The sequence below is a fragment of the Larimichthys crocea genome, chromosome XII, assembly GCF_000972845.2.
Source record: "Larimichthys crocea isolate SSNF chromosome XII, L_crocea_2.0, whole genome shotgun sequence".
Taxonomy (NCBI): domain Eukaryota; kingdom Metazoa; phylum Chordata; class Actinopteri; family Sciaenidae; genus Larimichthys; species Larimichthys crocea.
This window is the reverse complement of record NC_040022.1, coordinates 30,589,193-30,611,820: the sequence shown is the minus strand read 5'-3', so window position 1 is coordinate 30,611,820 and position 22,628 is coordinate 30,589,193. Positions and strand designations below refer to the sequence as shown.

The 22,628-nt window shown below is 48.5% G+C and overlaps 1 protein-coding gene across 6 annotated transcripts in view; it reads right to left on the bottom strand.

Annotated features, from left to right (window-relative positions):
• Positions 1-22,628, bottom strand: part of LOC104923388 (RNA binding fox-1 homolog 3) — a 387,959-nt gene that overhangs the window by 232,691 nt on the left and 132,640 nt on the right. For 5 of the 6 annotated variants that reach the window (XM_019261510.2, XM_027284895.1, XM_019261511.2 and 2 more), the window contains one exon: positions 14,624-14,690. The gene's annotated coding sequence lies outside the window, so the exon portion shown is untranslated. Of the gene's footprint in view, positions 1-14,623; positions 14,691-15,094; positions 15,169-22,628 lie in introns of those variants that run through there. The other variant, XM_019261513.2, reaches the window with a different exon arrangement.

The window sequence follows — 22,628 nt, the reverse complement described above, 5'->3', positions numbered from 1 at the left end:
TTTGTGTTTGTGTGTGCCAACGCTTGTATATACATGTGCGAGTGTGTCAGCATATGCATGTCGACAAGCCGGGGAGAAGGAGGAGGAGGAGGAGGAGTGAAGAAGAGGAGCAGCGGGATCAGGATTTTGGCTCAAGTACAATCTGTGGAGGAGTCACTCAATGAGCTGACAGCCGTCAGTGAATCCTGGTGGGGGAAGAGGGCTGAGCCGCTGTGGTCAAACACACACATGCACACACACACAAACACACACAAACACACACACACACACACACACACACAGAGAGAGACTCCATCAGCACAGGGGAAGCTCAAACAGACAGATGGGCTAATTCGTGACTGACTGTGTGTTATGAAACATTATCTCTGTGTCAGTGAAATCAAAATAACATTTTGGGTGCAAACGCCGAGCTTGTAACTGCCAACACACACAGCACATGGCCGTGATGGATGCATATGGGCCGCGATGCATGGCCTCGGAAGAAAATGTTTTGTTGCTAAACTGCTGCAAACGCTGGTGCGCGGTTTATTGAATCATCTGGGGGTGAAACTGCGTGCGCCCGTATACGTTTGCCAATCGCATCCCACCTGCCAGCGCCAAATGAAGCCATCGAATCAATTTCAAGAGTCTGGAGGAAAATGAAGGCCATTACAGGCTTTGAATTTTATTTGCACTCTATTCAAAATTAAAGGCTATTGACAGGCGGCTTTGTTTTGTTCTCTTGCAACCACTCTGCCGTGAGAGTGGGGATAGGTGGTTGCGGCTGCATTTTAATGGCCTGGCCCTTTAACGGCCCGGCTACAGAGCCACTTTATAATCCCCCCCTCTCGCTGGTATTTGTGTATGCGGGGAGTGTATTGTGGCTAACTGAACCTGGCTCACTGCTCTCCACGGATGTTTTGTTGTCAAATAATGGGAGAGTGATGGGGTCCTACCCCGCTGCGAGCCACCGCTAAGATTAGACAGATCTTCACGCCGGACGATTGGTGAAATTTATCACTGTCACCGGGTGCCAATCCAGACTGCTTTTTTTTTTTTCCTCCTCTCGCCGCCCTCCACCTATATACTGTTTGGTGGTGGTTTCTCATTTGGAACCCACGAACCAGTTGTCATGTGTACTTTCCACTCGGGTAGTGATAGCTTTGAGTTATCGCCCCGCCGCCTCATGCTTCACGGTCTCTGCACGTCGTGTTCTCGCCGTCTGGTGGCGTGCGCGGGAAGATTTTAAGGTGAGGCGTGCAGGTGATTCGCGTTGGCGTGCACATCACTGAGCAAAGCAACATGTGGCGTGTGTGTGTGGCCCTGCCTCCCGTTCTTATCAATTCTCCATCCAAACACAGAAAATGCTGACTGATCTGAAAAATCCATAAATATAAAGAGTTATTTTATAATTAGAAGAGCATCCAATCTTCGATTTCCAGGTTCTGTCTATCGAGGGTCTTCATGAGCACAGAATACCAGCCTTGCACTTGAGAAAGACTTCATTTAAACACTGTGCACAGCTGTGTGTTAATATGCATATGTGTGCAAACTGGCTGCTCGTGAAGCATCGAGCAGGAAGGAGGATTTTTTCTCTCTCTCTTCCTTTAGTGAGTCGAGAGGCCACGTTTTCTCATCCAGCAGATTTTGATCCCTTTCGAAAGCGTCGCTGAAATTAGCATGCAGAAGAGCGAGCTGAAAGGTGCTCTGGCCCTTAACTCAATCTCCTCTCCACCCCCTCTCTCTCTCTCTCACTCTTCCTCAGGTAAAAGTAATGGATTGTAGCTGGCTCTGGCCTCCGTCCTGTCGCGTCACGCCTGCTAGCCAGCCAGCCAGCCAGCCAGCCAGCCAGGCAGCCAGGCGGCCAGGCGGCCAGGCGGGGAGGGCAGAGCTGTAGGCTCTGTTATTTAGCGTCCATTCCACCACAGTCACACTCGCTAACTCTGAGGCCAGCTGTCCAAGCACACCAGGCCTCGAGGATGGCAGCGCCGCCTTAACTGAGAGGTGACACCCCCCTCCACGTTCTTTAACAGATTGCCACCTCGAGGCCGCCGTATCTGAATACCAATGACTGGAAAAAAAAAAAAGTTGCTGCAGCAGCAGACGGGAACAGTACGGACAAATAAAAGAGACATCATAACAAAGAATGAAAAAAAGAATATCGAGTAAAACTTTCAGATGGCGCGAGGTCAGGACATTTCATTTGACTGTAAAGCTGCTAATAAAGATCTGTCACATTCAGAATATGGCTGCAGCAATGAATTGTTTAATACATTTAGATTTAATAGATTGTTCATAAAATATAAAAACTTTGTGAAAAAGTCATGTTTCCTATGGAAGCCCCAAGCGGTCAAACACTCATTCATGTCGTTTCCTGTCTTCTCTTGAGATCTTCACTCATTATGTTGAAGTAACAAAATGTTGTTATCCTGAGATAATGGGATCATTTTCTCCACATAATGACATAATTATTTCTGAGATCTCAAAGTGCTCAAAATAATTATGTCATTAACGCGGGAAAACAAAGTTTGGTCGTCTTGAGATCTGGAGAAAATGGTCACATTATCTTAACAGTAGTTATTTCGACATAATAACGGAAATAATTCAAGAAAACAAATTAAATATACTCGGAGGAAACACGATGTATGAATGTGTGAGCACGTGGGGCTTCCGTACAGTCCAAACTAAATCGTCGCACTGAACCACCTCCACATTTATATATGACACCATCTTAAGCACAATAAACAACAACACACCTACACGCAGCAGCTACAGGAAGATAAATGCAGAGTGAATACTGGACGTCATCGGCTACATGAGGTGATGTTACATCCGTCGGCTTGTCAAAAATAAATCCACGTTCCTCCGCAGCCGACACGAGTGTCCTCACAAACGTCAACCTGCACGTCCGGATACACGGGGGAGCAAAGGTCGCAGCTGTGTAATTGGTCCTGACAGTCACCCGGCGCTCACGCCGCGGCGGCTCTGTGTTGATGGGTATGTAAATGTCGGGGTGAGTAGATGTGCAGTGGAATGTGCAAGTCGGAGTGAATGTTGATGTACAATCAGTGCAGGAGTCCTTCACCGAGCTGACAACTGTCTGTGAATCCTGAGCCGCCGCGCTTAATGAATGTGTGCTGCTCACACACACACACACACACACACACACACACACACAGTGTTTTCAAATTACACCGCAGCTTTTCAGGATCTATATATTTCAGGGTGCGACACACATTCACCTTTTGCAGCGCTCGCAGTGGACAGGCGATGTTTCACGTTATGCGCCGATAAACACGCAGTCGACGAGTGTTTCAGCCTGTTTTTCATTTCAGGAGCCAAAACATACAGCAGGACGTCGACTCATGAGGCTCTCTGCAGAGCTCACGTCTCATTCGGGGGAGCCCAGCTCCATAAAGCTTCCCAAATATATATGCAGAGCAGCAGGAGCTGCACAGCAACGTGAGTGAAAGTGTTAAATAACACCTAATAGAAGAAGAAGTCCTTTGGAGTAATCACAATTACAAACACTGCTATAGTGGTGAGTCATGTTCGGCTGAATGCCAACGTGCTACATCGTCATCTACAACAGAAGTCTGGCAGCACGGCACTTTATTTTGTGACTTTTCAAAAGCAACATATCAGCTCCGAGCAGGACGAACCGTCTGTGCAGGGGCCGACTTCTAAAGGTCGGCAAGTGCCTCAGGCCCCGAGCTACCAAGGGCCCGTTAATCTATGCTTGTTTTTTTTACTATTCACTGATTAATTATGTCATTCTAAAAATTCCATGATCGTACCGGACATCTGCAGAAACGATTCAGGAGCCAGCTCGTGGGAACAAACAGCTCGGTGTGGAGAACACGGAGGCTACTGATGACAGTGACATCAGAACCAGACGCAGAGGTTCACTCCAAGAAGACGATGTTCTGATTTCAGGAGGTCCGGATAGAGAAAGATGCTCACGTTCAGGTTCTGCAGCATCGTCATGTTTAAGTTGCATTACAATTATTTCATATATATTGAAGCAGCGCTGTCTTTGTATTGTAACATCTGCACTGTGTGAAGTCAAAGACTCAAACAAACAAAGCAGCAAAATAAAAGAGAGAAGTCAAAGCAATGGGGAACGGGTCCGGTATTAGCGACCTCAGACTTCTCGTGTCAGGAGCTTCAGGTAAGAGAAGTTTCTCATCACTTAGACTCATTAGCTCAGGTCAGCCACGTCTCTCCGTCGGGCGCAGAGTCAGGGAGTCACTGGATGTGGAATCGGTGATGACAGGATTTGCTGAGCGTCTCTCCCAGCCACACATAACATGTCCGTGACTTCTGGGAATCCATTACAGAGATCCATGACTGCTGTGATTACTCTACACGCAACAATGCAGGAAGAGCCCGGCACTCGCTCACTAATGCTGATTAGTTCATTAGAGGAAGAAAGACAAACTCAACAATTGGAGGCAATAAAAAAAAATAGACCTGCTTCTCTGCCCACGTTCAGTATTTTACAAATACTTTTATACCTCAAGTGAGACAAGTCTGCTGAACACAAACTGTATAGACAGTGAAGATGTGAGAACAGTGCATATATCTAAATTACACCAGCCGACTATTAAAAGGCACTAATTGGAATGACAGTGCAGCCTGATCCTCCGGTATAGAAATGATTACAACGGCCTCTCTCCGACATAACACAGCTGCACGGATCACACTCGGTGAAGGTAGGCGAACGTTAAAGGAGGCGATTTAAATGTTTCACAGCTGTTCTGTCCTCTGATGGCTTTCTGTTCTATCCTGTGTGTCCTGGAATATTTTACTTTAATGCTAACAGGAGTGTCAGGGTGGATCCGACGCACCAGGAGGCTTCGGATAGGTTCTGACAGCCTCTGCGTGAACGTTTTAACCAATTCGTGATTTTGAGTGGAGCAAACGGACCCACATTTGGAAGTGGATCAGGCTTTGTATCGTCCAGCTGATACAGCTGCTTGTGTTGGTATTTGTGAAGGTAGAAGAAGAAATTCAGTGAAAGTCTGCCGTTAATTAAGTTCATGGATGACATATCTTTTTCAGTTTCAGTGAATCTTGAACTTAGGCAGTGAAAACCAAGGCAATTATGACAGAGCGCCCCAGGCCGCTCAAACCCCGGTAGGCCCTAGGGACTTCTTTTCTGGCTTCTTCTGGGGAGGCCTAAACCCCTTAAAGCCCCTGCACCCATCAGCATCCACCCTAAGTCTTTATGCTCACCAGCCTTCACCACTAATGCTGCTTCACACTGCACTACTACGCCGGATCATTGTGAATCTGAACCACACGAAAAAATACATGACCCCAACGGAGGGAAAACCAGCCTCACCAACAACCAACGGTTGTGTGGAACATCATTTTCAAATCATGGACACCATGATGAGTTTGAGAAATCTCTAATACCCTGAACAGTGAGATCGTCTCAAAGTCTGACCATCAGGAGGAGGAAGAGACTCACATCCTTTCTGCGGAGTGAAGCCAACGTTACTTTGTTTCCATCCCAAATGAAGAAAGACCCGGCCACGTCTGGCCCATGTATCTGAAACACAAGAACAATCACCGAACCCATGGACTTCCTCTAAAGCAGCCTTCATGCGAGGCCTCTAACACTGTCAGAAGCTGACGGAAACTTATGTTGCACTATGTCTGAAATCACAAAGCAGCTGTAACACAGGAAACAATCCACTCCTCCCTGACTACAACGCCGCATTCATCCTATTTTCCCAAATTCAACTCCGGCGTAGTGAAGTGAAACAGGAGACGTCTCTGCTCACTTAAGGTGACAAACAAAGAGTCCACTGGAAACAGCATGCGGAGACACACTGCTGCATTAACAAATGTAATCGTGTCGAGCGGCACGTGTATTTTTTCATTTCTCCTGCCGCTGCTTCATGAGGCCACAGTCACGCAGCCGCAATCATATCACAAGACAAAATGAATTTGAAGAGCTCGCTGTGTGTATCTGCCTTCCACGCTGCCTTAACTTCTGTTCTGCCTCCTCGCTGCCAGGAGAATTAAACCACAGTGTGCAGTAATGGCAAAAGTGAAAGCAGTCCCCATTAAATGCGATAATAAGCTGTGTGATAAAACCATGTTCAGAAAAAAAATTGCAATACATGTGTCGTTCAACAAGACGTATTAGTTCAGGTAGCAATTTGTCTCTGCAAGCTGTTTTTAATGGATTTTTTGGAGCCGAGGACTTCCGGAGAAAAGGGAAAGGCGGAGGTGCATTAAGAACAGACAGTATGAGCAGTTTGAGCCGGGATGTTAGTGGGTTTAGATGTTTCCTGGGCAATAAAAACACAAAATGCATCATCGCACAAACAACAGGAAGTGAGTTTTCTACATCCAAAGAAAGCTGGCGTCGACTCCCCCTCCATCTTCAGCCGCACTCGTCCAAGACAATTTGTGAGAAAGCGTCGTCGGATCGGTTCGGTCTGTTTGCTAAACATGGGCGCCGTGTGCAGATCGCTGGCATCGCTTTGCAGGATTTAAGAAAAAGATTTCCCTCCCTGCCAACATGCACAGTGTTTCTGCTGCGTCAGTAATGTGCTGTAATATGGTAACTAGGCTGCATTTATATTGTGATTTTCCCACCGTAACGGACAAAACGCTTTACAATTTGTTTCTCATTTCACCCATTAACCCACACACTCTCCACAGGGGGTCTTGCCCAAGGACACTTGGGCAAGAACCGCCATCCCTGTGATTAGTAACCGACCTGGAAGTCCTTGCTCGTAGAGACGGGGAGGTGTGTGGGGGTGGATGCAACCGCCGCCGGCTTGGGGGGGTGGGGTTAAAAGGACAAGTCAGGAGGCCTACATGCCGTGACCCCCCTCCATCTGGAACTAAACGCTCGCAGCTCGAACTTTTCCATCGACCGAAATCTGTCACACGGCCATTTCACTGTCATTTTTTTTTTCTTAAATTGTCCGATACGCAGGCAGCAATGACAGTCATCTCGGAATGTCATCTAAGCGAACAATTAACAGAGCAGCAAAAATGTGAGGTCAGATATAATTAACATATGTGCTGCTCAGCTATAATTGCTCAAGTCTAAAGCAAGTAATTAAATCATTCAAAGTGAGCCATGCAGACAATGACTGACTCCCATCTGCAGGAGGAGGGAGGGCGGAGGCATGGAGGAGCTGGTACGCTTTGCTCCTCTCTGTCGCACCACCCCTGGGACCAGCACCACATATACACAGCATACACAAAATAAAGACGCAACAGACACTCTTGCTTGCTTATAATCATCTGGCAGAAATAGCTAACGCCGAGGGAGGGAGGGAGGTGGCGCCGCAACGTGCACTCGAAGGAGAAATGGCTCTCGCTCCCACGAGCCGGGAGCGATCCTTCATCTCTCTTCCTTTATTCTGAGGAATCACAGAAGTTCAGTCACATGCTTAAGGTGCTCCTAATTGACGGCGTAGAGATCCGCTCATTATGATACATGCATCAGGCCGGCCTGTCAGACAGAAGGAGGTGGAAGGGAGCGGCATTAGGCGAGTGGCAGGAGCATTATCAGTCTATATTTCATAGGTGTCAGCGGGGACTTGTCCCCGTTTCGTCCTCTGGGTGTCATTTATTAAATGAAGGAATGAAAGGGGATGTTTAAGGTAGAAACACAGGCCTGCTTGGACGAGGGATTATACATTGTTACAGGATGAAAAATTGTATTTGAACCTCGGATACAAAATCTAGGCTCCAGGGTATTTCATTAATTTATTGTCCTAGCAGCGATTCGTGGTCACGTATATATCCAGCATGCTATAGGTGTAAACAGAAAAGTCTCTGATTAAACAAATCAATGGGCCAAGGGCTCGACCACAGCAGGGTTTATAGCAGCTGAAGGTTTGGATGAAATTAAACTCATTTCCGCTGGAATTTCTGCAGTCGGGTTTGTTTGCTTTGGTTCCTGACCTTTGAGGGAACGGAGACGACCAGAGGGTCCAAAATAGAGGACTCAAAACACTTTAGCTTGTCCAAATTAAGCGGCAAAACTTTCCTCAAGAACCACACAAGCACACGTTTTCTGATCTGACACAGTTAAGTTAGTGTTAGGTTTGGTTTTGGTCATTCTGAGATGGTGCGTGGTGATGGACGGTGTATCGTCTCTACGCCAGAGACTCTCTGGTTAGATTTAGGCAAGAAGCCAGAGTGGTTAATGTCAGAATAACCGTCAGAGAAGGTGTTCAAGGATATCCAACGTACAGAAGCAGGTATGTAGACGAGATGAGATGACGCCAAAGACTAGACGGTTAGCGTTAGGATACCTTCTGGGAAGACGTATCCAAGGTCCAAAGGGCTAGGGTTAGCTGCATCGACTGTGATTGTGTTAATGTTGAGGAACAATCATGGTAATTGTCAAAAGAACCAACCGTTGGTGAGAAACGTGCATTTCATTTGCCATCGAAACCACCTCAACCTCTGCTGACTTGGCTGCAGCAGCAATGTCACGCTACATCCTTCTTTGCTTCTGACTGACAAGAATCATATTTCATGTGATCACTGGAGGGTTTCGTGACTTCAACGCGTTTGCTGAAATATCTGATGATGGAGTCGAGAACCCTTTATGTAGAAACCACAACCCGCTGAATGAGAAGCCACCAATGAAGCTAGAGTTTGCATCAGGAGGATGAAAAGAAGCGAGCGCGACTACACGACCTGTACGCAGCCTCCACATCGCCGAGCGGCCACCTCCACCCGTTTCAAGGAGGAGGCGCGAATGAATTCTGTTGTGCCACTTTCCGGTGTGACCAAGCACTATAAAATACACATTCATGAATGTGTCCACCTGACTTGTATATCCTTGGACCATGAGGGGAGACCTCGCGCCTCCGGGGGAAACCCACACAGGCGAGGAGAGCGTTGAGCGCCCACACGGGGAGAGGGAGGGAGGGAGGCAGGGCCACCGAGTCCTTCCTGAGGATTTGTTTCTGTCAAATGAAGAAAGGCGCTGGCAACTTTTGACATTATGTTCTCAGCGGACCATGGATGAGGTCAGAAGCAGTATATCATCTTCTTTTTTTTTTCCTCTTCTCCTTCTTTCAGTGGTAAACTCGGCCGCCGAGCGCCTTGTTACAGCGTGTCTTCTTTTCATAATAAACCAATATGCTTTCAACCTGTCTGACCCAGGGACTGAGGCCCTCCCTGAGCAAATTCAAAACACTTTGCGTGTGCTCTGTTCTTGACATTTAAAACCATATGAAAATGAAAATGGATCCCAATTAGAGCCGCAGGAAGCGTGCGGCCCTCTTGGTTCTCTTAGTAACTCGCCGGTTTAAACATTTCCCCCCCGCAAAATGCCTTGAAAATTGACCTTCTCGTTCGGCGCGCGGCGATAAAAGCAGCCTTGAGTGGCCTCAGATCAAGTTATTTTGATAGTCGTCGTCGGCGTCTGCGAGGAAGGGAAAAAAATGTGAAAGTAAAAATAAGGCATTGCGGAAAAAGGGAACATAATCACACGGCGTATTATTGCGGAGGTAGCACCTTGCACTTAAATGTTCCACGTACGCTCAGTAAAGAAACATGACATTAACCACTGGGTATTAATGTAAATCACAGGAGTGGAAGACGCTAATAGCCACTTTAGGACAGGTGATTATTATTGAGGCGATCGTCAGAGGATTGACATTGTGTACTGAATAAAGTCTAAAAATATGAGAAATAATGTGAGTGCATCCTACAGAGCCGCTGACATAAATACACAGCAGCAGCGCTGTAACAGGCTAATGTGAAGGGAGGGTGAAGAAACTCGGCTATATTTAAACTTGAGGGTGCCGAGGCAGGGATGTCTGTTGGATCACCTGTTGAAGAGCATTCATTTCAACAGGGGAACAAAGGTCAGCATCCTTGCTGGAGCTTTGATTGGCAGGCGGGGGAGCTTGATGCCCACAGCAGCGGCCCAGCGGAGCAGCCAACGGTGGCGTGTGGCTTGGCTGGGCCACATTTCTGACTCAACGCTGACTAACTGAGTGTGTCTGCTGACAGTGTGTCTGACTGATAGGATCACCCCGGGAGGCTCTTCCAGGGCCTTTACAAAGTGTCTCTGATAGGCCAGGCCCGTAGCACTGCCACGAGGGCCCGCCGACAAATTAAATTTAAGCCCCGCTAATGCATGGCGTAATCATAGAGTTGAGGTGGTGATAAATTTTTCAGCGGGGTTACCGTGGGTAGCAGAGGAAGAGCTCGGTGTAGAATCCGAGATGACAAAAGAGAGGAGAGAAGCGGCGGCATGAGGAAAGGAAAAAAAATAAAAAATCGAGTGTGAGTGTGACCTCAACGCCGGCGCTGAAAAAATCCTGCACTCAGAAGCCAAGGACTCGTATGAAAGAACAACAATAACACGCCATTATGAGATGTAACATTTTGCGACGACCTGCGTTTCCAGGGGGAAATTTGAAAGAAAAGCAATTTCACATTAAACTATCTGACACAAAGCAGGCGGAGGGGAAGAGAAGGGGGCGGCGGATAGCGAGGAGTGTGTGTGAATGGTTGGAGGGGTTGGCGGCGGCGGGTGAGGGGAGGGGTGTTCAGGAGCTTCCTAACAGCCCATTGGCCGACTGGAGCGAGACACACACACACACACACACACACCCTCCGCAGAGTTAAAAGGGATGGAGTGGATGAAATTTCAAAGCCTCCCCTGCAGACACACACTCTGCTTCGCACACATCAGCACTGAGATGTTCAAATATTCAACTCCGTCGTCCCAGCTCCGGTTTCATCTCGTGTACGTTAGCATCAGACACGGCTCTGCTGTGATTAATGAGAAAACTAAACCTCCCCAACTAGAAAAGAAACGCACAAGAACACCTTTCCACCTTTCCACCTTTCCGTGATGCTACAAACCCGAATTTTGTTTTTAAAAGCGGCGTCTCGGTGTCGTAGATTTCCGCAAAAAAAGCGAAAAGTCACCGCGAGACAAGAAGGGAAGTGGCAGACGTTCACCTATTAAACTCTGTTCACTTATTATGACCAACAATGCCCGCTCTGATTAACTGGCACATCGACATCGTTAGACACATTCCAGGAGCGTAACACAAAGAGTAACTCGGCTGCCCTTGTACAGACAATAAGGACCCTCAGAGCTGCAGCATGTTCAGCTCTCCCTCCTCCGCTTTTTTATTTCCCTGACTTGACAGCCTTGATTTGACCACTCGCCGTCCTCTTTTCTTTAGCGAGTGTCGCTCGCGTGCGTCGCAGGAGCAAAACTCAAACCAAATAAAGTGACAATCCGAAGGTTTTGTTGGGTTTTTTCATTGTGTTTTGGTTTTTTTTATTATTTTTTTTTTATGTTGGCAACATCTTTGTTGCTAAGCAGTCGTTGCTGTGGTGATTTTGCTCTGCACTTCCCAGAGATCACAAGTCAGTCAAAGAGTGTGGCCGGTACTGTGACGTCTTTACTTTGACTGGAGTTGAATTTCACCAAAACACATTGGACAGCAGCTGGTCAAACCCGAGATGAACACACAAAATATCAGGCGAAAGAATTCCCCTGACTTATTCGAGGAAACACATCTCGAAGCCGTTTCTTCTTGACCGGAGATCTCGAACATCAGAGGGAGTCGGGTTCATCTATCGACTGGTACACCAGCACCCGGTCCTCTACCGGTGTACGTACGGAGACGCACCTCCAGAATCACTGTCAGCCTCGCTGAGTAATTACAGCCGCTTAATGCATGGACGGCGCTCGCCTCTGGCTCTGGACACTCTATCAAGACGCGTGCGGTAATGGATGAAAGTACGTTGTTAATAGAGAATCCATAGCGTCGAAAAAACACAACAAACATATACCTTTTTGATCAAGACCGACTTCACCCACAATCCTCTTGGGGGAGATCATTTACCAGCCTGGAAACAAGAGAGAGAACGGTCGGGTTCTTCTCGCCCTTGTTGTCGCGCTCGCGCTGACCTCTAAAAAATGGACAACAAAGATCATATCACGACACCAACACCGGCACCCACAGCCTTCGCACAAATTGATTTAGCCACCCAGAACTCACTCCCATCTCAATGAGGTGGCAGGATGCTCGCAACATATATCACTGTCACACAAGCACCCTCTAGTGAAATGTGATTTTTATCTTTATGAGCTTTTTTCGCCGGCCCCCCTTCCTTCTCTTTTTTCTTCTTCCCGCTGTACGCCGTGTAGCGAGGTCGTGATAAGTGATGAGAAATAAAGGGGTGGCACATTACGCTAATACAGGTGCTCTCTGTGCATATGGGTGCTATCACACTAGGGGAGGGGGGGTGACATTGTTGTGGTCCTGTGCGTTTGAAGAAGTGTCTGGCGAGGCAGCAGGGGGGCCCCTGTAGGTATCCGGCTCATAGATCACTTATGTGTGGGTGAGAGTTGTCACCAGCCAGCGCTTTGGCTGCGAAGCACAACATAGTTTATGGCACACAACCGCTAGACGTAAGCATGAATCGTGGCCCAGGCAACAATGAGGGAAAAGTGTGCTAAAAATAGATGATAAGCTTTTTTTTTTTGTGCTCGCCCCAGAAACAATGGCTCCTTTTTTTTTATTTTATTTAGATTTTTCATGCGTGTACAAAAGCATAAAGGCAGCGTAAGAGTATCATGATAAACACAGCTAAAGAGGCCCACGCCAACCTGAAGCGCGCCCTCGGTGACGGCTGCACAGACACGATAAACGTTGCACTTTCAAGTGTGTTAAATGCAACTAAGATAGTCGAGGCTTTCTCCCTTTCCAACTGACAACCTCTGTTACACAGTTAATTACAGCCAACTGCAACACAGCGCTGTGTCAATTATCATGTGCTTTAGCTCTCTCCCAATGGATATTTTTACTGCCTTGGTTTCACTGGTAAAGTTTCTACCTCCTTTTATTGCTATTCTGCCCAGGTCTCCAGGCTGAATTACATTCGGCAGACAGAGCTGTAAAAACAGAAGGGATTTAAGGATTCAGATTGGTGGAGGGTAACCTAATCTTCCGTAATTGGGGGAATGGTTCTCATTTATATCAGCCTACTTTAGAAAGCAAGGCTGCTATCATCCCAGGCATTTCACACTGACGATTCATTTTCATAAAAAGACAGAAAGAGGAGGTCGGGGGCCGCCACGGCGACGAACACACACATTAAACCTAATCATCATTAATCAGAGGCACTACTCTTACTTCGCGGGGTCGCGCGAATCAACGTACACAACATAAACGCGGCACAAAGACGCCGCCTCGTGTGCCGGCGTGTTGTGCCGCTGCTGCTGCTGCTGCTGCTGCTGCTGGAGTGCTGTGAAATAACACATTCTGGGCTGCGTCGTCTCAAAATGGAACTAAAATGGTAATCCTCTGCCAGGCGAAGCGTTCTCGCCTCGCCAGATGCTTAGTTCTGAAATTTGCCTAATTGCCACGCTCAGATCAATCCCTTTTACTCTGCCAAATAAATCTGCCAAAGTGTGTTCCGAGCGTTTTGTTGGCCCAATATGCTTTTTCTCTCTCTCTCGCAAAAAAAAAAAAAAAAAAAATTCGTGTTTTCGTGACTCCCCGCGAAGGCCTGAGAGAGAGAGAGCCGGGTGCGTGTCCACCCCTGCTGACCTGCGTGCCCATTAGCCATGTAGCAGTGAGGGCACAAGGCCGATCCATCTTAGCCCAACACACACACACACACACACACACACACACACACACACACACGCATGGAGTACACCCACTCTTCATATGGTTCAGACACACGCCGTGGGTGGACTAAATGTGGCCCTTTGATCAAAGGGCAGCATGTGGGATTGGACACTGACTTACTGACCTCCACACACACACACACACACACACACACACACACACACTGTATTGACATGAAAATAAGCTGAAACTCTCACACACACACACACACACTTTGTGCAGCCGCTGTTGTACTCATTAAAACTAAAAGTGCACGTTATGAATGACACACACATATGCTCGGCACATCTTGGCGTAGGTATGCAACCGAGACAGAAATCCATCTACCATCTGCCACACACACACACACACACACACGACGACACACAGCTCACATCATCATGACAACGCGCTACAAATCTCAAAGAATACTGATAAAAAGAAAAGAGCGGAGAGGAAAGTGAGAGAGGAGGAGGAAGAAGAAGGAGAAGAAGGAGACGGGGCAGAGGTCGCCTCCGTGTGTGCAAATATAGAAAGTGACGGATGAATCAGAAGTTTAGTCGAGCTCGGTTCCAGCTGCCCGGCTGTCTGATGAGCCACTCTGTGCTTGTCAACAGCAGCCTCGTATCATTCCCGCACGCACAACTATCTACTCACAAAACCAAAGACCCGCCCCCTTCATCCCTTCGGCAATTCCACCATCCTCCAGGAGAAACACCTCCAACGGGTCGCTCGCTCGCAGCGGCGTTCTCCTCTTTTTCCCCCCTTCTGTCTCTTTCCCCTCCCCTCTCTATTTCCGTACATCCCTTCTCGTCTCCACTTCTTCTTTTTTTTCCTCCCTTTTTTTCCCGCGCTGCCGCCACTGCCGTTTTTTTTTTTAGCACGGCCAGGATGAAATAAAAAAACCCATAAAAGAAGGGCAAAGAAAATGAAAGAAAAGAAAGAAAGAGAGAGAGAGAAAAGACGTCTGGAAGGAGACGCATTAGCATGAGAATACTCACAGTGTTGTTGTTGGAGGAGCGCGGGGATGGGGGAGAGCGCGGCGCCGGTCCCTCCGTCAGATACAACCTGCACACACGAGATTGAAGAGGGAAAAAAAAAGAAAACTAGGCTGTGAGAGCGGCAAAGAGGGGAGAGGAGGAGGAGGAGGGAGGAGGAGGAGGAGAGAGAAGAGCAGGACACGGAGGAGGAGGAGAAGAAGAAGAAGAAGAAGAAGAGGAGGGAGGGAGGGAGCAGAGCATCCGAATGCACGCACCAACAACAGGAGCCCAAATAAAGAAATAAAGGATTCCTCGAGGAATGTGAGTGTGTTTGTGATGGTGTGTTTGTGTGAGGACGGGAGGTGTGTGTGTGTGTGTGTGTGTGTGAGAGAAGGTGGGTTGTCTTTGGGAAACACACACACACACTCACATGCGGGGTTGCACTTGGGTGCGCAATCACATTTGACAGGTCTGATCTGCAGGTCCACCTACCTCCTTATCGCTACCTCACTCTTCCACAGCTCTCTCTCTCTCTCTGTTGCTCACACTGATGCCAGAGAGAGAGAGAGGGAGAGAGGGAAGAGCTATCTCGCCCTCATTGCTGTACGTTACCGAAAGAGGGTGGGCACAGTCGGATCTCCCGCCCGCCCACGCCACCCGGACCCAGCATCCCCTCCTCCCTCCTCCCCGTGCACGCTTCCCACCTCGACTGTACAGAGAAAGAGAATGCTTCAATTGAATGAAAGCAATCCCGGTGGCATTGAGGCAATTATAGAGGCTGCTGGCACTGTTTTCTTCTTCTTCTTCCTCCCCATCCTTCCCTCCTCTTCCTCACCCCCCCACCTCCTCCGTCCTCTCCTCCGGGCAGGTGGAGGGGTCTGTTTTCTCTCTCTTTCACCAGACATATGCCACTATTAATGTAGCTTCTGTCACTTTCAGCTGTTTATGGTCAGATCACTTCTGTCCTCGGCCCTCCACCTGCCTGCATTGCTGCTGCTGCTGCTGCACCTTTTCTCAGCTCCACCTTGCACAACCTGACAGCACCAGACACCATTCGGCTCGCAGCAGCTACGGAGAGGTAAAATATATTAATCCTCCTGGCCTTATCGGGTCTTGCAAAGGCTAAGGCGGCGTGGCACGGCACGGCACGGCACGGCGCCGAACAACACAAATGATTCAGGAAAAACTTTAATAACTGTCTTTCAGCTCTCGCCTGTTTGATGCATGCTGCTCCTGTTTTCTTTTGAAAATCTAGCAGTCCATATAGAGCCGAAAAAAAAAAAAAGTCAAACACCTCAGCCTCTAATCAGGTAGCCCTCCCTTCCCTTCCCCTCCACCCCCCTGCACATTGCATCCCTCCAGCCACTACTGCACTTTATCTCCCCTCAATTAACATCTTCTGAGCGAGCCTCTATTATCTTAACCACACAGAGCAGAGAGGTCCTCCGAGGAGAGATGCCGTTGGAAGGACGGGGCCTGAGCTGTGTGGACAGAGAGGGCTCCCAGCCCTGCTGCCGCCGCCGCCGCCACTACCGCCGCTGCTTCTTCTTCACTCCGCCGGCCTAATTAAAGCCTGAGTCAGACATGACAAACTGCGAGCGGAGGTGCTACAGAAACAAACACGGACAGAAGCCTTTTTTTTTTTTCTCTTTGTGGAGATTATCTGCTGGAAAACAGGCACGTTCACGTCAAACGTCATGACAACATCATCTAAATCTCGTCTGACTGTTTGCTCGGGTTTGATCGTGTTTGTTTTCTACCTTCTGTACGGTGTCATGGCATCCACCATAAATCATTTTCCATATGGAGGAGAGGGGGAGAGGAGAGACAATGCCACCTCGCTGAAGCTCAAGGATTCCTATAAAATATATAAGTGACACAGTGGCTTGACGTCATGTCTATATGTGGCTAATTTCCGCCTTTGTGCCCCCCGTGCCCTCTTTCATCTGTTTGGTTGCCCTCACCAACTTCAATTTCACCCTATGAAGCCATCAAACCACCCATTAAGCCATCAAGCTGCCCTCTTTGTCCTTGCTCCCCTGTCTGACAACAGCAGCGAGAGCCGCCCCCACCTTCCCCGCTGCACTCTCGCCACCGAGGTAGCCCCTGCGATTTGGCCGGCGCCCACCGCCAACCGCCTCGGCCGCCACCGCTGCAGACTTTGGCTCAAGCCAGACTATTAAGAGTATTCTATTACTGTTGGGTTAACCTGTCACGCTTGGCTGTGGCTCGCTTTATTGTCTGGCCGCTCTGAAAGGGCAGGGGATAAAACTCCATCAGCAGGACAAACGACCACACATGCCGCCATTTATCAGACACCCGGGGGTTTCCCCCCGTGGACGCCGGCCACTGCTGCCGCAGGGGTAGCCTTCACTCTCCCCCTTAAAAAACACGAGCTCCCAGGGGCCGAGGACGGTCTGAGTGGCATCTTTGGCCACATACGGTTCCTCTCCTTAATCATGACTCTGGGAATAACGCTTCTATCAGGGCTGAAGGAGCTAATGTATCGACTAAGATCAGGTAGTGCAGCAGGCGGCGGTGTGGGGAAGTGATTAAGAAAGCAGACTAGTGATCAGCGGATGACAGGGGTCAATCCCCTGTCGGGCAATTGGGTAGTGGCCTTGGGCTACGTACTTAGCCCCAACACACCAGCCCGACACTCGACTGTGAGAGTGGATAAAATGTCAAATTCAACTTCACCCTTTGCAAAGGTTCAAAGCAAGGAGATGACAGCGAATGCTTTGGTTATTAAAAAATTCATATCGTAATGAAACAGCCGTGTTCCATCTTCACACATCCCCCCTCCAGCAAACACGCCGCTCCTCTTTTTTTTTTTTTTTCATGGGATCCATCAAGGGAGGGCCACAATTAAGTGACTAATTTGATTAGGAGATAATGTGAGTCCCACTTAATGGAAAGGACAGACTTCACAACACAGGCAGATTAGTTTGGTGGATGCCTGCTTATTAATTAAGACAGCCCTGTCTCTCTCTCTCTGTCTGTGCCCGTGTTAAGTCGAATGCACAGATGTGGTTTTAATGGGTCAGAGTGTGCACGAGTAAGACGGATGGAAATCTGGAACCAAAAACAAAAAATGAAAACTGAGAATGAAACGTTTGAGATAATGTTCAGGGGGATGCACTCGCATTATTTACCCGTCCATAATGTGACCGGGCTTGTTGTTAAAACATGCCCGAGTACTTCTCGTCTAGAGTTTCACTGTGCTTCCACTGTGTGTCATTGCACACCATAGCAACAGCAAGTCATTATACTTGTTCAAATTACCTCCCTCCCTCCCTCTCTCCCTCGCTGTCATTCACTTTTTGCCTCTGATACTACATAAGCCCTTCGGAAGAAGTCCTGCTTTTCATTTCATGATTCCATCTGCATGCCGGAGCAACCGCCACGACTCGGGCCGCGTCCCCTTTGGAAGATTTGATACAAAAACATGCAGTGAATAATTTATCACTAAACTAGTTTAATGTTTGAGCAAAAAGCTAATAAACTGGGCCAATTTTCTCTCCTGTAAACTCCAATTAGAGCCGAGTTCTCGCCTTGACTGAGTAGCTTTAACATAAAGGACGACACGGCAGGGTTCCTGTGTCCAACAACTCTGTACCAAAGTTATTTTCTTTCTGCTCGGCTCTTGTGATATATATCTTTTCTGAAGTCCAACAGATTTTGTTTGTAGCTTATGTCCTGCATGCCCCAACGGTTGCCCACCGCACACTGACAATCAGCCAGACGGATCTCCAGTACTCCGATCTCTGAGTCCCCCTAGGAAAAGGTAAAAACCCGCCAACCAAAAAGCATGAGAGATTACTGTATTCGCGGCAGTCCTTGAGTTTGTGCTCGGCGTCTGGCCACTGCGGTGCTCTGTCATTCCGGGCACACCGCGGCACTCCCAAGCGCTCTATTTACGGTGGCCGGATCCCTGCTGCTTGGAGCGGGAAGGGTATAATCTCCCAGCGGTATTCTGGGTGGTGAATCCGCCGGTATTGTCTGTGCATACCAATGGCAACCTCACCTCTGTCTAAGGAGTTATGAGCTATAAAGAAAGGGGAACTGCAGTACGATACGTCGAGATGTTGGGACCCGGCGCCACAAGTGTTTTGCGGCTGCTACTCCCACGACCCGCCCTGTGCAGTCACGCTGCGCTGGATTCAATCAAACAAGCAATGTAAAGCTCTACGTAGTGCCTTTGCACGCCGCCACCTGCGGGCACGTGGAACATTTGGATAGCCGCGATCGCCTCGGTGCACGGCGTGATGGAATTTCCTTTGACAAGTGAGAACGCTTCTGCAAACACAGCGGTTAAGGAGATGTAGGTTAAACTGCTGGGACACTTATTGTCTTTGGATTACACGGGAAAGGAACAACTCCCCAAGAGAATACACACAACTCTAAAAAATCTGTTTAGAGAAAGAGTGCTCGCCACGTGCACGCGCGCATATCGTTTTTCCAAATACATGCGTTGTACGATAAAGCCCCAAGAGTGAGGAAGCTTAATGATGCCACGCGAGGGGCTAGTGTCTGCGGAGCGAGGTGTCAGGTGACTTTCCTTCTGGCTATACATGCGTCTCATTGGTATGTGCGATGCGGCGAGGCCTTGGCTCTCCTCTGATTATGATGTCTGCTGAGAGCTAGGTCAGCCCAGGGTGAGAGCCAAACCGACAAGGCTGAGATGGAGGGAAGATTCAGAGAGCCTCTGTTCTCTCACCGGGGGATCCCCCACATCATTTAGCGCCTCATGCAGATCGCTGCTAGTGGCAACACAGCCCTCTGGGCCCGGGGAATTAATGTACCAAGCAATGGCAGAAGTGATTTATTAAAATAACACACCCTGATGAGAGAAAGGAGCCAGGGTTGCTCTCTCAGTTCGTCCCCATATGTCGCCGCCGGGGGAGGAAATGGAATCCTATAGGTGCTGCGGCGGGAAAAAAGCACCAGAGGAGCGACGGGGAGAAAGTGGGCAGCCACTGCACAAATTGTGCGACAGTCCTCGCTGTCATTGCTTATTTATTTACCCTCTTTCCATTTGAGTCAGGCCTTGTATTAAATTGATCCCTCCTGCCGCGTTTTGCCTTGTTGAACAAGCGCAAAGCCCCGTTAAGTGTCTGTGAAAGGCTGGTGATTGTGTTTGCGGCGCCCCGGGTGCGCCGCGGCCGCCCGCTCCCCTCTATCTCCCCCGGACAGACGGGATTAGAAGCTGGGAGAGAGGCTGAATGACCCTCTGGAGGGGGAGAGGACGAGAGACAGGCAAGGCAGCGAGCAGCTTGATTCAGGGCTGACACACACACAAACACACACACCGACAAACACCAGCCTATGCATGCTCATGCGCACGCATTCTCTCAGTGTTTAAGCTCTGAGCCTGCAGCCCAGGCAGACGCACGGCCACGTGCAGAGGTGGACGTGCACGTATCTCCGTGAGCGGTGCATGTAGCATCTCGCTGCTGGTGATATGAGAACATCTGCTGCGTAGCTAAACATCTGCTGTTCAATAGCTCAGATCTAAGTTCTGATATTTTAGTTTTAGTGCTTTTTTTTTTTCCATTAAGCCAATCGAGAATTGTGTAAATTCCTGCCAAACCCGGCTCTGAATTTTACCGTTGAGTGCTTGCAGAGAGATACTGGAACAGTGGGGCACTTTGCCGACTGAATGAAAGGAGTTGATGTGGTTCCCTACTAGAGCCACTGATGGTTCTGCACAGTCAGACATAGAGTCGTACACAGGAGGCGTCGCATTTACATGTCAGACATTTAGCTGGCGCTCTTATCCAGAGTGGCTTACTATACATGCAAGTGTGGAGTAATTCGAAATGACTGAATCGCAAACACTCGAAGCGGCTGAGGATAAAGAGTGCAGAGGTTAAAACACGAAAGAAGAAAGCTCGGCTGACGTCGAAGTGGACGCCCTGAAAACTGCTCCACATCTCAGATCCTCCGAGAAGCTGCAGCACACATCCGTCTCCTCCCGAGCCGGCTCCACCTGATCCGATGTTACTGTACGCCCCCACCCCCACCTCCCGTCAAAGCGATGGAGCAGCACTCATTCACATAAAGCTGCACACTTTGAATCCATTCAGATCAGATGATTACGATGCAGGGCACCTTCCTCTGCGAAGGGGCAGATAAGTGGAGAGAGGCTCCGTTCCGACATTTACATCTCATACACCTCATCAAACACCGGGTCTTTGTAGTCATGTGTTACATTTGAATAAAGCAAAGTTAGAATTTTTAAGCAGTGTGAAAATTCAAACAATCCTCCCCCCGGCCGGCGAGGCCCTTGTCTCTCCTAGCAAATAACTCTTGGTTACCTTATTCAAACTGAAAGTGGCAGGGCTCAAATCAAATCAAGTCAAATCAAATTGTGCTCGGATGAAAAAGTGAGGAGTGTAGGGAGGAGGAGGAGGAGGAGAAGGGCTTGAAAACAGTCACATCTTCTCAGAGAGTTCGACTTCTTTCTTCCCTTTCAGTAGCTCGGAACGTCAATTTGCTAAGTCATGCATCTGAATTTGCCTTTAAAGACGCAACAGTTGGTTTTTATTGAAGACAGTCGAGTGCGAAGGAAGGTAAAGAAGAAGTCTGTGCATAGAAAACAAAAATCAGAAAGCTCTATACATGCAGCACTCAATATCTTGACCTTTCATTGCATGATTGTGTCGCTGCATGTCTGATATAAGTGTTCATCTGAAGACCTGAATAGGATGACTAACCAGAAGGAACCATGAACCGACGCCGCCAAGAGCGCCAATAGAAAATTTTGCCGTTCAATGACACGCGTTACAGAAGTGCATCGCTGTACGATGAACGGATTCACACAGAGAAACACAAAGGCAGACGAGGAAGGCAGAGCGAGAGGCAACCTCGGCTTCGTAAGCGGTTCCTTCTGCCTTCGGCTTGAACTTTCGTGGCAAAGATGAAATAAAATAACAATGGGTTACCATAGCAATAACAGTGGAGCACATAACTAAGTAGTATGAGAGATGGGAAGCATCTCAGGAGGGGGGGGAGGGGGGCATCCAGCTTTTATCTGTCAGCCGCAATCCTCCATCATCAAAGCTCTTCTCCACTTTCGGTGCCAAGACTGAAAGACACCGGTGGATCATTAGTCTCCAGTGAAGAAGTCAGTCATTTATCCATGTGGGTTTTTTTCCCCTTCCTCTTCTTCTTTTCCACAAAAGTTGAGAGTGAAAGAGAGTTCATGTGGGTAATATGAAGATAGAAAGAGGGAGTAATCTTCCTTTTCAGCCAAGTCAATTTCTCAGGGCACCAAACCGAGCTCCCTTTGGGCTACCTGTGCAGGTATCAAGCCTGAGGTCTGACGGCCTCCTCTCTCTGTGAAGCAGCAACCCTTTGCAGCACATCAATACACTGAACTTTTCCTGCCGAGTACCTGAGCTCTCCTGCATGACCCGCTCCTCCTTTATCTATTCTGTTTAAAGATACCGCTTTGCGAGGGAGAAGGAGCTTGATTACCTCCTGGGACAACCCGGGCTCCTCTTTAAGTTTGCCAAGCGAGAGAGTCTTCAGAAGTTTGTTGACAGATCTCTGCTGCGGCGGGAGGGAGCGACGGACGCCGTAACCTTGGCTCGCCAAAGGACAAACGGAGAGTTTTGAAAAGATCAAGCAGGAGGGGTTTTGTTTACGGAGGAGATGGATGGGAGCAGGACGGTACAGGAAACACAGGTGCGCAGGATATATAGATATTTATATATACGCTGAGCTTTCTAGGACTCCTAAGCTACTTATGGATGTGTCATCGAGGCAACGCAGCGTCCTTAGAATCCCTTTGGTACGAGGAGGAATTCAAATCAGAGACTTGCAGGTTAAAGGAAAGAAAGACGTGGATCAGATGTGTTAAACCCACGCCCCTCCATAACTTTAAAGGTCCGGTGTGTAGGATTTATTGGTTGCAGACTGCAACCAAAGAAACACTCTCCTATGTTTCACCCTCTCCTTCCAGGCAAGAAGGAAAAATCGTGGCTGTGGCCACATTGGCTTTAAAAGCAGGTGGTCACAT